Below are 11,620 nucleotides of genomic sequence, written 5' to 3'. Positions count from 1 at the left end.
TCAGTCTCTTCCTCATGTGCATAGCAGTTTGGTGGGACCCTGTACCTGCTTGCACGAGTGGGTGGCATCTACCGTTCCCTGTGTCCAGGGCTGGCCTAGTACCAGAGCTTTCATCTGCTCATGGCCCAACACACACCAGGGGCACACAGAGACTTCAAGCAATGAGAGCTCCTGAGGCCACAGACATGCTTCTGGGGGCTCAGGAGGCTGAAAACTTGGCCTGGGAAGAGACTTTCTTTCCCTGGAGGTTAGCAGCTGAAAACGGTTCCCCCCAGGCCAGGAGCCAGCTGTGTTCTTGGATAGTCTGTGACCATGGAGTTGAACATGCTTTCCAATTGTTCAGTAATGGGAGTCCCAACATAACCTGGCTCACATATTTTTATATGTGGATATAGATTTTTATCTATCCATAGAAAAAAATGATAAAATTCTTTGTTTTTAGAGGTTATTTCTCATACCTGAATTCATCTCTACACCGTGGCCGGGGGGGGGGGGGTGCGACTCAAACTCACAACCCTGAGACCAAGCATCACACACTACACCAAATGAGCCACCCGGGCAGCTCGTCTTTTTAAAGGTTATTTCTAAAATTCTGCCTTAAAATTTTTAAAAGATTTTATTTACATATTTGTCAGAGAGAGATGGAGAGCACAGGGGGAGGGGTTGCAGCAGAGGGGGAAGCAGACTCCCCTTTGAGCAGGGAAACCAATGCGGGCCTCCATTCCAGGACCCCGGCATCATGACCTGAGGAAAGGCAGATGCTTAACACACATAAACAGTCAGGGGTCCCAAAAATTCTGCCTTGAATTATCAATTTATTTATTTCTTATTAATTGCATTAATTATGAATTATTATTTTATTTTTCCTTTATTAATTTTATTTTAAAATTAATTTATTTTATTATTTTATTTATTATTATTATTTAGTATTTATTTCATTTTATTATTTATTATTTAAGGACAAGCTTAGGGAGCCTGTGATACTCACCCAGGCTCCCTGTGAGCCTGCTGTCTGGGACTATAAATAGGAACATTTGCTGATAGAACTGTAGGCCAAGGCAAAAATGGCCCTCTGGACAAGGATCTAGGGACCTAAAAAATCAGAAATAAAGATTGGCCACTGACTAACTAAACCTACATTCCCAGAGCTAAAAGCAGATCCCTCTGAAAATAGAGAATTCCAACAATAAAGTGAAAACGAACAGCAAGAAAGTCAAATGACTCAAACATCAATATCAAAAAGCAAAGGCATGTCATGACTGAAACAAAGTAGAAGGCCCTTGAAAGTAGTCACTCTACGATGGAAAAACTGATGTGACCAAAATAATTCAGAGAGGAAATAGGGTTTAAATACCGAATAAAAATAGGTCTCAATGATTCTAAAGACCCACGTCCATTTTAAAAACTGCAGGGCCCCCCTTTCCAGCTGTCCACCCAGAACCTGGGAAGCACACACAGGTGCTGCAGTGATGGGGGAGGCACAGAGATGGATGGAGGAGGCCCCCTCACTTGGGTGTCTGGGACCCAGGAAGCCCCACAGATTCTAGAAGGGGACCTTGGCCCTGACATCCCCAGGGCACAGAGCCACAGGGCACCAGGGCCCTTGCTGAGCTCACTGTGTTTTCTGTAGCTGAGAGTGTCTACAAATGTCCCCCAGGAGAGACTTCACCTAGGCATTTGGTAGGGCAGACTTCAAGGGACTGGTCCCCTGGACAGTGATGTGATGTGCAGGAAAGGGGAGACTCTAGGCTTCGGGATGAACAGGCTCAGTCCCACCCCCAAGCCCCGTGAGCAGCAGTGGCCCTGATGACACAGGGTGGGAACGGTCACCCTGCCCCTGCCTCCCTCCCCCGCCACACACGAAGACTCATCATGAGACCAACACAGCCAAAATGCACAGTTCATGGAGCTCCCCCTTCCTTATGGGAATCCTCTCCTTTCTAATACCTGAGCCAAACCTGAAGGTGCTTAAAATAAAAGGGAGTATGCTATGGTAATGAAAACGTGTCATTTCTCTCTCTTTTTTTAAGATTTTATTTATTTGACAGAGATCACAAGTAGGCAGAGAGGCAGGCAGAGATAGAGAGAGAGAGGGAAGCAGGCTTCCTGCGGAGCAGGGAGCCCAGTGCGGGGCTCGATCCCAGGACCCTGAGATCATGATCCGAGCCGAAGGCAGCAGCCCAAACCACTGAGCCACCCAGGCGCCCCATGTCATTTCTCTCTAGTGTATTCCAACATGAAAGCTTGCCAAAACACGAGCTTTTATTTTTTTTTGAAGGATTTATTTATCTATTTATTTATTTGTAGAGAGAGCCTCTGTGTAAGAGAGGAAGGGCGGGGAAGAGGGAGAGATGCAGACTTCCTGGTGAGCAGAGAGCCTAAACTGGGCTCCATCCCAGGATCCTGAGATCATGACAGGAGGTCAAGGCAGATGCTAGTGTGCCTTGCACGGGAAGAATCGCCACCATCCATGTTGACAGGAGCCAGGAGGCCTGGCCCCGGTGGGCACCCCACATGCTTCTCCCCCCTCGCTCCCCGGCAGAAGTTCCCCTGGCCATCCTGTGGGGCTGGGAGTGCTACTGTGCTTACCCCACGCCTCAGTTCAGCCTCTGGGATGCCGTGGATAGTGCGCTATGTGGCCAGGAACCCAAGGCACAGAGGGTGGCTGGATACTGCGAGGTCTACCAGAAGCCTGTGCAGGGTGAGTTCGGCTGCTGGGCATGAGGTGTGAGGGGCCTTCTCTGCCATGTCTGCCGTGTGTGCTCTCTGGGCATTTGGAGAGACCAGTGCGGCTGCATGCGTCCTGGGGTAGAGAGGGGAGGCCACCACTGTCCCTGGAAGCTGGACCCGGGACACACCTGACCTTTCCCTGGGTCTTGGGATGGAGGTACTTTGAGGAACAGCAGGAGAGCCATGAAGCAGGGCCCCACCACCCTCCAGCAGAATCTGGAATGTTCTGTGCTGTGCGGGGAGCCAGGGCTCCCTGCCCGGGCTGTGGGTGGCCTCATCATCCCCGGAGCTCTCTCTGGGCACAAGTCTGGGTGGCCGCCCCTCCCCCCCCGCAACTACCTCGGTTTCCCCATCTATGAAGCAGGAGACAGGGGGTGGTGGGTCCGGGTGGGGCGGTCGGTGGTCAGCCTCTGGCCTTTCAGACACTCGCTGTACAGACCGGCGGTTTCTGCCCACCAAGGCCAAGGTGTTTGTGGCTCTGCTGAGCTTCCCGGGAGCCAGGAGCATGTGGGTGCGGCACCTCATTGAGCACGTCACCTGCTTCTACACGGGGAGTTACAGCTTCGATGGGACCCTGTACAACAAGGGTGAGTGAGGGCCACAGGGCCTGGAGTCCTGGGGGCCGGGGAACCAGCACTGCAAACACATTCCCAGCCCTGCGGCTGGCCTGGGACTCGGGACATCCATGCTGGCGGCTCACGCTCCCAGGCTATGACCACTTTCCGAATTTCCCTTTGTTGGCAGAACCCGCAGTAATTCTGTGAGACGTCACCGGCTCGTTTTTCTGATTTTCTGGGAGGCTAGAAGGAGCTCCTCAAAGCGCTGTTTTTTTGAAGATGGGTGCAAAGGACCCTGGAGTTGTGTGGCCCCTAGTCTCTCCCTGCGGAAGTGAGAGGCCTCCCTGTGCTGAGTAGGACCGAGAACCCCAGCCAAGTGAAGGGCTGTCAGTCCACCGTCATGTGTCACCCCCGTTGCATCCAGATTCCTGACCGGACTATGGTTTAGGAACAGAAGCCCAGGTCCATAGCATCCTGACCTTGGCGGGGGGCTCTGGTCTGGTGGGAGAAGCCAAGAAAGCTGGTCGCTTATCCTTATGCTCTGAGTGTTACCGGCACCCCCAGGGGGGGCGGCCAGATGACCTGTTCCAGGGTCCTGCCTGCTGTGGCCTGGCGCCCGTGGAGTCCCATGGCACAGGCTGCTGGCCACCGGCTCGTCTAGAGGACCGTAGCCATCTGCACAGCTGGTGATCTTGCTCTGCAAGTGGCTGGCGTGGCCACGTGTGATGGCCCTGGGGGTTCCCCCTGTGAGGCTTATGGGACTGGTGCGGGGTGGCCGCTGGCCTCTGCACCGACCCCCCAGTGACATGCATGGGCACCCGGTCTGTCCTGGGTGATTGTGGCCCATGGGACACACGGAGCAGCTGCTGTGGGGACAGGCCGCCGCACACAGAAGACACTGCAGGTCTTGGGGTGCTGGGGACCCGATCCCGATCCTGATCCCGTGTTTACAGCCCGTGGCCTGGCTCCTCTTTCCCTCGTCCCCGGTGCTGGGCAGTAGGAGCCCCGGCGAAGGCTGACAGTTGTTAGGCCTGGGGCAGAGATCTGTTTGAACTAGGTTGGGTTCCAGGAGGCAAACCGGACTCAGAGGCCTTGTTTCCTAACATCAAAGAACCTGGCCCTGCCTGCTGCACCTTTGCATGCCCCCCTCCCCCACTCACGAAGCAGATGGTGTTGGGGCTCGTCGCTGTCCCCAAGAGCCCAGGAGACATGCATGTTCGTTTATGGAGCATGGGTCCCCGGCTGGCGGACCCTGGGTCTGTCAGGATATGGCTGCAGTCTAGGTTCTAGTGCACCCCTCTGGGGGTCCTTCTGTGACATCTGGCTGCACCCCCTGATCAGCCCCCTACTCCTAGTTCCTGGGAGGTGCCCCTCCATCCCCAGCATAAAGGCCACCGCTGAACGAGCCCACAGCGTCTTGCTGACCCATGTGTGACTCTGTTATGGGTGGGGAGGGCTGGGACCCCACAACAGGACCCCAGGGCCCACTGCTTGGGCGGGGGCTGGAAGCCCGGCCTCACAGGGACAGCTGCTCCAAGGGCCCAGAACCCCGTGCTGCCCTGCGATCCTGGCAGGTGTCCTGCCCACTCTGGCCATGCCTGAGGCCATGACTGCCTCTTGGGTTGTTGGCGATGCTTGCAGGAAATCGCCTTGCAGACGCCCAGAGGCATGCGCCTGCAGGGTCTGGACTTGTGGGGTCTCCTGGAGGTACGCTCAGCTCTGCCTGCTGCCACGGCAGGGTCCATCACCATCCTCAGCGGCCCCACGTCTCCCCCGCAGGGTTAAAAGGCAAGAAGGACCACTGGCAGCCGGCGCACCGTCTGCGAGAAGACCCACGAGAGCGGCCCCAGGGAGATTGAGATGTTCGACTCGGCCATCCTGCTGATCCAGAACCCATACAGCTCCTGGTGGCCGAGTTCAACCGCAAGTGTACCAGGCACCTGGGCTACGCGGCCGACCGAAACTGGAAGAGCAAAGGTGGGCAGAGGGAGGTTGGGGAGGCCGGGCAGTTCTTCTCCTGTGCAAAGACACCCGTTCCAGGCCCTGCCCGGGCTCGGCCGCGGCCCCCCGCAGTGTGGCTGGGACACGGGTCCGGGTGGCGAGTGTTGGGACACTGAGCAGTCAGAGGGCAGCAGGTGTGGGGTCGTCAGTTGGGCAGGACCGTCGCCACAGATCCTGTCCGGGCAGATGCTCCTATCACCTCCAGCCCACCTTGCCCCTTGCTGGCACCCCAGGCGCAGGAGGCTGAGCTCTGGTCCCTCCTCGGCTCCCAGGGGCCTCAGTTTACCCAGTTGAGACACCAAGGCAGTCCCTGTCTGAGCGTGGTCGTGAAGACCAGGGAAAGCGAAGGGTCCCCACACCATCCGAGGTGGCAGGATGGTCACAGCTGTATTTGTGGATATTGACACCACCCCAGCAAGACAAAAGCCCCAGCACGTCTGTATTTGCTTGGATAAGCTCTCATGGATAGATCCTCCCCAAACTTTGTGGGCTGCCCATCAGAGTCATGGGGTGGACTGGCCACCCCCACGGGACATGGTGGTCATCAGGCAGGGACCTCACTTACTTAGCTTCACAGGAAGACCCCGGCAGGTGCTCAGGTCTGCACCCCTTCTCCCGGTGCCCCTGCTTGTCCCCATCACCCAGGGCAAGGTGAGCGTGGATCAGGATCACCCCATCTCCCACTCGAGAAGAACACTGCTGTGCCGTGTGGGCCACGTGGCTCTCCCTGCCCTGGCGTGGGCCCCGCAGGCAGTGCGCTCACTGTCCCTGAGAGAGGGACCCAGTTCTCTCCACACATGCTACACCTGTCCTTGTGTGGGGCTGCACGGCCACTGAGGCAGACATGGCCCAGTGACCCAGGCTGGCCCCGAGGTGCTTATCTTACTGCCCGCCAGTCGTCAGGAGGGCCTGGTCCCAGAGGCCACCTGCCCTGGTAGCCCGCCTCCCCGGCTCCCCGCCTGAGCGCACAGGAGGCGGGGCCGACCTGTGCGTCTCTCCCTGCAGAGTGGCCAGACTTCGTGTGCATCTACCACATGCTGGACTGGCTGCAGGTCAGCAAGCAGCTGCTGGTGGTGCACTAGGAGGAGCTGCTCACACTCGGGAGATGGTGGCCTTCCTCAACGTGTCCCCGTGTGAGGAGTGTCTGCGGTGCGTGGAGAACAACAAAGAGGGCAGCTTCTGACGGTGTGGCCAGCGCCCGCACGACCCTGAGCTCTTCACCCCTGAGATGAGGGCTCTAATCCACGGCTACATCTGGACGGTAGACAAGGTGCTGCATGACCACAGCGGGGCCAGGCCGCCCGCGCCGCCCTGACACTACTCCATGGGGCTGGCTGCCAGAGCCGCCACAGGAACCCCATGCTCACAGACCCACTGCACGCACCGCTGCTCGTTTGTGGGGACCCGCTCGGACTTGGCAATGCCGGCCCCGGCATGTGCGCTGGGCTCTCCTGCTTCCCACTGCAGGCTTCCTGGCCGGGATCCTTGCCCCCTGGTGTGGGGCTGGGCAGACGTCAGTGCTGTGGACAGCAAGTACCGCAGCGTGGATGTGAACTCATGGAGGCTGCTGAACCCTGTGACCCTAAACGGCACATATGACACCCTGTGAACATCTGTGGTATGGCCACCAGGCTCCCGGGTTCACAGCCCTGCATCTCCCTTCTCCGTAGACCGGATGGCAGTGCAGAGTGGAGCCTCACCCAACCCCATGCACACTGACCTCAGGACCTGCCACAGCTCTGTGCACCCCCCGACAACTATCCCATCCAATGTCAGCACCTGTGGAGGGGCCACCTGCCTGGCTTTTTCCTATGTCCTAGAGGCAGGGTGTGGGGCAAGGGGGCATGGGGCAGGGAAGGGCTGGCCTCCAGGTGGAAGCTTGGGGTGCACATGGGGAGACCCAGGAGGGATGGTTCTTGGAGTCACTTGAACCGGTGGCAAACCCTCTGAGTTCTCATACACCCACCCCCCCAACACCCACCCCCTGCTACGGGATCCCTGGGCCTCGTCACCACACCCTGTGTCTCTGTGGGAGCCTGCTGTCTTTCCCACTCATTCACCACGGAGGAAGGGTCCTCACGAGCGCAGCAGGCTGCTCTGTGCTAGCTGGCTGGTGGCTGAGGAGAGAGGTGAAAAGCCGCCCACCCCAGCACACAGCCACAGGGGGCAGAGGAGGGGTAGTCACAGAGGTGAAGAAACCCAGTAGCAGAGGACTGTGCTTGCCGTGCAGGCTCAGGGTCACCATATGGGCTGGTCTGGAATTACCCCAGCAGAGATGAGAGAAGGACCTTGAGGCAGAGAAAACTGTGTGCAAAGGCTCAGGGGCTTGGAGAACAGGGGGATGGGCTGTAGGGCGTGTGTGTCTGAGTTTCTGCAGCTGGGGGCGGAGTGGGTGGGTGAGGACAGAGGTGGGGACACAGAGAGGGACCGTCCTCAGCCACCTGCTGCTCAGCCTGGAGGGACAGAGCTCCCTTCAGGGGTACCTCGGGTTCAGAATGAGGCCGCGCTACCAGGTCTCCAGTGTGTTGGGGTTTGGACCCCGGCCAGGTGGATGATGGTGTGTGGGCCCCTCGACAGCTTCTCCAGGCTTGGAGTGATGGCGGCAGGGCCCCTTGGTCTGCCCTCCTGCAGGCTGAGCCAAACTGTGCCAGGGGAAGAAAACGGGGTGAGAGATTTGGGGAAACCAGCATTGGAACGTCCTGACCCTGCACTCCCCCTGGCCCCGGGGAAGCCCAGAGCCACTGTGGTGAAAGCAGGTGGGGTGGAGGGCCCGGCGGGCTGCCCTTCCTCGGAGGGAGGCCTCCACACCTGTCCCCGCCAAACTCCCCGTGGTGCGGAGCCTGTCCTGGGCCGTCCCACAGCCGCTCTCTGCTTAACGCTGGCAACGCTTATTGCCACGGCCCTGGCTCCGAGAATCAGTCTGGAAAGGCCCCTGATGAAACTGTTTCTCTGGAGTCGTAGGAAGACGTGAGGCCTGCCAGGAGGCCGTACCTGCCGTGCACCCAAGGGTCCCCGCACCCCCCGAAGCAAGCCTAGAGTCTCGATGGGATGGACAGCCAGATCCTGACTGCCTCCTGTGCCTAGCTCCCAACTCTGGCCCTCTCTCTTCCCAGCCCCCACCCCCTGTGTGACTTTAAGGAGAAGACCCAGACGCTGGGGAGGCGATCAGCCTCAGGAGGCCCCCTGAACAGATAAGCAAACGGGCTCCTGAGCGATTGGGTGGGGTGATCGGCTGCGATTAGAACCCAGCTCCTGCACAACAGCTCATACCCATTGGCATCAATAGGTGCTTGCTCAATGTTTGCTGAATGACTATTCAAGCACATGGATGAGCAAATGAATCATGAAATGATTTCAGGGAAATCACACAAATACAGAGTAATTACCTGCTTGTTGACTTAACACAAGGATTACCTAAAGCCCATGTGGTAAGACCCAGCATTTCCTGCCACTTGGGAAAACCTTGCTTACAATCATGCACCATCGCACACACTCCCAGGGATACAGACAGGGATGGCCTAGCTTCTGGGTCCAGGCCCGTGACAGTCTCGGGGGACACAAACTTGGAGGAGGCCCCAGGCCCACGGGGTGGGAACTCTGGTGTGCTCACAGCCTCGCACGGGAGCCTCCAGGGAAAGCAGGTTCAAACACGGCTACTTGGTGTCAGAAAAAGTGCAGGCAGGAAATGTCTGCAGAGCCAAAAAGAGCCAAGCGGGCTACAGGAAGCAAGAGGGCAGATGGAGAGCTGCCCCGGCCCAGCAGATGCCGGGCCACAGCTGTGACTCTGCTTGCGGGAACCACAGAGGCTTGCAGAGCAGCAGGCGCAATGGAAATGCAGGAGTAACCTGTGTGTTGGTCCCAGAGAAGCCCAAGGCACTGGCGGGCCTGTGGCAGACACACTCAGCTCAGGGAGAGGTCACATGCCCATGGGGCGCAGCCAGGAGCACACACAGATGGGGCCTGGCCCCCTTGCCTGCTGGCCACTGCCTACCTTCCCTGGTGCTGCACGGAGTCCCAGCCCTGCAGCATATCCTGACTTCTCGTCCCCAATCACTCACCACGGGGGACTTCTGGAGACATGGGAACACACAGTCATGCATGCTCACACACACACACACTTACATGCACATCCATACAATCACTCATTCTCATGAACGCACAATCACACAGCATACACACATGATCACATGAACATGCATGACCCACATATGCACACTCACATGGAGACAAGTGTGCATGTGTACACACATGCTCCCCATGCACTAACACAGACACACACGCACACATACACATGCTCACACCCACCCACTCACATGCAGACACGTGCTCACACTCATCTGCATACATGTACACACATTCACACACACGTATACACTCATTCACATGCAGAGACGATCACACTCACAGACAGACACACATGATCACATACGTACATACGCGACCCACATGCTCACTTGGAGATACACGTGCACATGTACACACATGTCCCCATGCACTAACACACAGACACAAACACACGGGTATGTGCATATTCACGCTCACACACACATGATCAAAGTCACACACACCGGCACCTACTCAGAGGTCTGTCCAGCTCCACAATACAGACAGGAGGGTGGGTCTTGTGGGCATCCTGAAGGCTGCGGAGGCCCCTCCCTCCAGAGCCCAGGCTTTGTTCCCCCATCTGTGCTGCCTTTAATGCTCTCAGGTTTAAACCCCCTTGGCTGGAGGACAGCTGGACAGTCAGTGCTCACTCTCAGGTGAGTCCTTCTGTCCCGGGTGACCCGTTTGGCCGGGTCAATGCCCTCCAGGAGACCCACGCCTGCTGCCTTGGGAAGTTGTTCATTTGGGCTTCACGATGGGAGGAAGCTGAACAATCATAAGAATGCGTTTCTGCAAATTTTGGCCTAAAGACACAAGCATGTGCCTATTAAGCATGGGGGAAATTATCAGCGAATGTTTTAAAATGACCAATAAAAAGGAAAATATCATTGCTCGTTGTTTTTTATGGATCCTAATGTTTCTTTTTTTTTTTTTTTTTTTCTGATGGAAACATCAACAAACTCCCCTCCTAGATGCCGGCCACTAAATGACACAGCCAGCACACGGTAATGCAGGCACGCGGGTGCCCGCCTGTCATAATTCATCTTCATAACTGTAATTGGCCCAACAAAGAGCACAAAATCACTCTGCAAAGAGCAGATTCAATAAAAAACCAATTTCACTCTCTTTTCCAAAGCAACAAGCTGGGGACGGGAGCTCTTAAGTACATATCAGGTCGCTTCTCGGATTGCCACTCCCACCCCAATTTGATGAATTCTCAGCTATTTACTGAGGACCTACTCCACTGGAATCATTAGTTAGGTACTGAGGAAAGCAAAGTTTGAGGCAAATTCCCCATGGCCAGGAAGCACAGTCAGGTGGGGAAGGAGATAAGTTACACTGTTATGAAACGCCCCAGAAGAGAGGCAGTGTGGGTGACTCCTGCCAGGGAATCAGGGAGGGCTTTATGGAGGAGGTGGCATTTACACGTGATGGAGAGGCAGGAAGAGGGTGGGCAGGAGCTCAGACTAGCACGGGGGCAGATTTAGCGGAGTGTAGGGGGTAGTGCAGGAGTGTGCGGAAAGGCAGGTGGAAGGTCCCTGATTGTGGAAGAAGCAGGTGTTGAAATTTGTAGGTGAAACCTGAGCCCCCTTCCCCTCCTGCAGTGTGGTCAGGACAGCAACCCGCCCCCTGCCAGGCCCTGGGTGGTCCAGCTCCCTTGGCTGCAGGCCTGCCCCCAGGAGCCCAGAAGGGCAATGCAAAGGACTGTGCCAATGCTGCTCATGAGAGGAGGCGGGGGCGTGGGAGGGCATGGGGGGGGCTGTGACTGGGGTCACTGCTCACATGGGGCACAGGCCCCACAGTCAACCCCACAGCAGATGGCTCCCGGCGCTTCCAAGGCAAAAGATTTTGGAGCATTTACTGTTCAGTGTTTCTCTCCACCTCTGCTACCGACATTCCCCTCCTTGAATGTTCGAATGCGCCAGGAAGAGACACTGAAGAGAAATGTTCAGGGGCACAGGAGGGAAATGCTAATGAGAGCCACAAAGCAGAATCCCAGGGAAGGGGAGGTCTCCTGAAGGAGTGGCAACCTGGTTGCTCTCTAACAGGGAAGTCGATTTGGTGACTGGGCAAGAGACTCTCAGAAAAGCGGGGCCCGGGGAACAGAGGCCGGGTGGCAGCCAAGGGTGGTGGGAAGGAGACCCACGCTGGTGCAGGTCTGCTCGCCCGCCGGCCATCCAGACCTCCAAGGGGTATTTGCTAACAGACCGACTGACTGTGGGGAAACT

The 11,620-nt window shown here is 56.9% G+C and overlaps 1 long non-coding RNA gene and 1 pseudogene across 2 annotated transcripts in view; both read left to right on the top strand.

Moving 5' to 3' along the window:
* The first annotated feature begins 2,319 nt into the window (after positions 1-2,319).
* Positions 2,320-7,412, top strand: LOC309850526 (sialate:O-sulfotransferase 1-like; annotated as a pseudogene). Its single transcript, XR_014316591.1, has 4 exons — positions 2,320-2,701; positions 3,153-3,317; positions 5,067-5,264; positions 6,294-7,412. The product of XR_014316591.1 is annotated as a sialate:O-sulfotransferase 1-like (transcript).
* A 2,790-nt stretch (positions 7,413-10,202) lies between these two features.
* The window catches only part of LOC309850529, a 510,333-nt gene continuing 508,915 nt past the window's right edge, over positions 10,203-11,620 (top strand). Inside the window, exon 1 of the long non-coding RNA XR_014304311.1 lies at positions 10,203-10,903. This is a non-coding gene — a long non-coding RNA (uncharacterized lncRNA). The remainder of the gene's footprint in view (positions 10,904-11,620) is intronic.

The sequence above is a fragment of the Mustela nivalis genome (genome assembly GCF_964662115.1).
Source record: "Mustela nivalis genome assembly, chromosome: 16".
Taxonomy (NCBI): domain Eukaryota; kingdom Metazoa; phylum Chordata; class Mammalia; order Carnivora; family Mustelidae; genus Mustela; species Mustela nivalis.
This window is presented reverse-complemented; position numbering and strand designations above follow the sequence as displayed.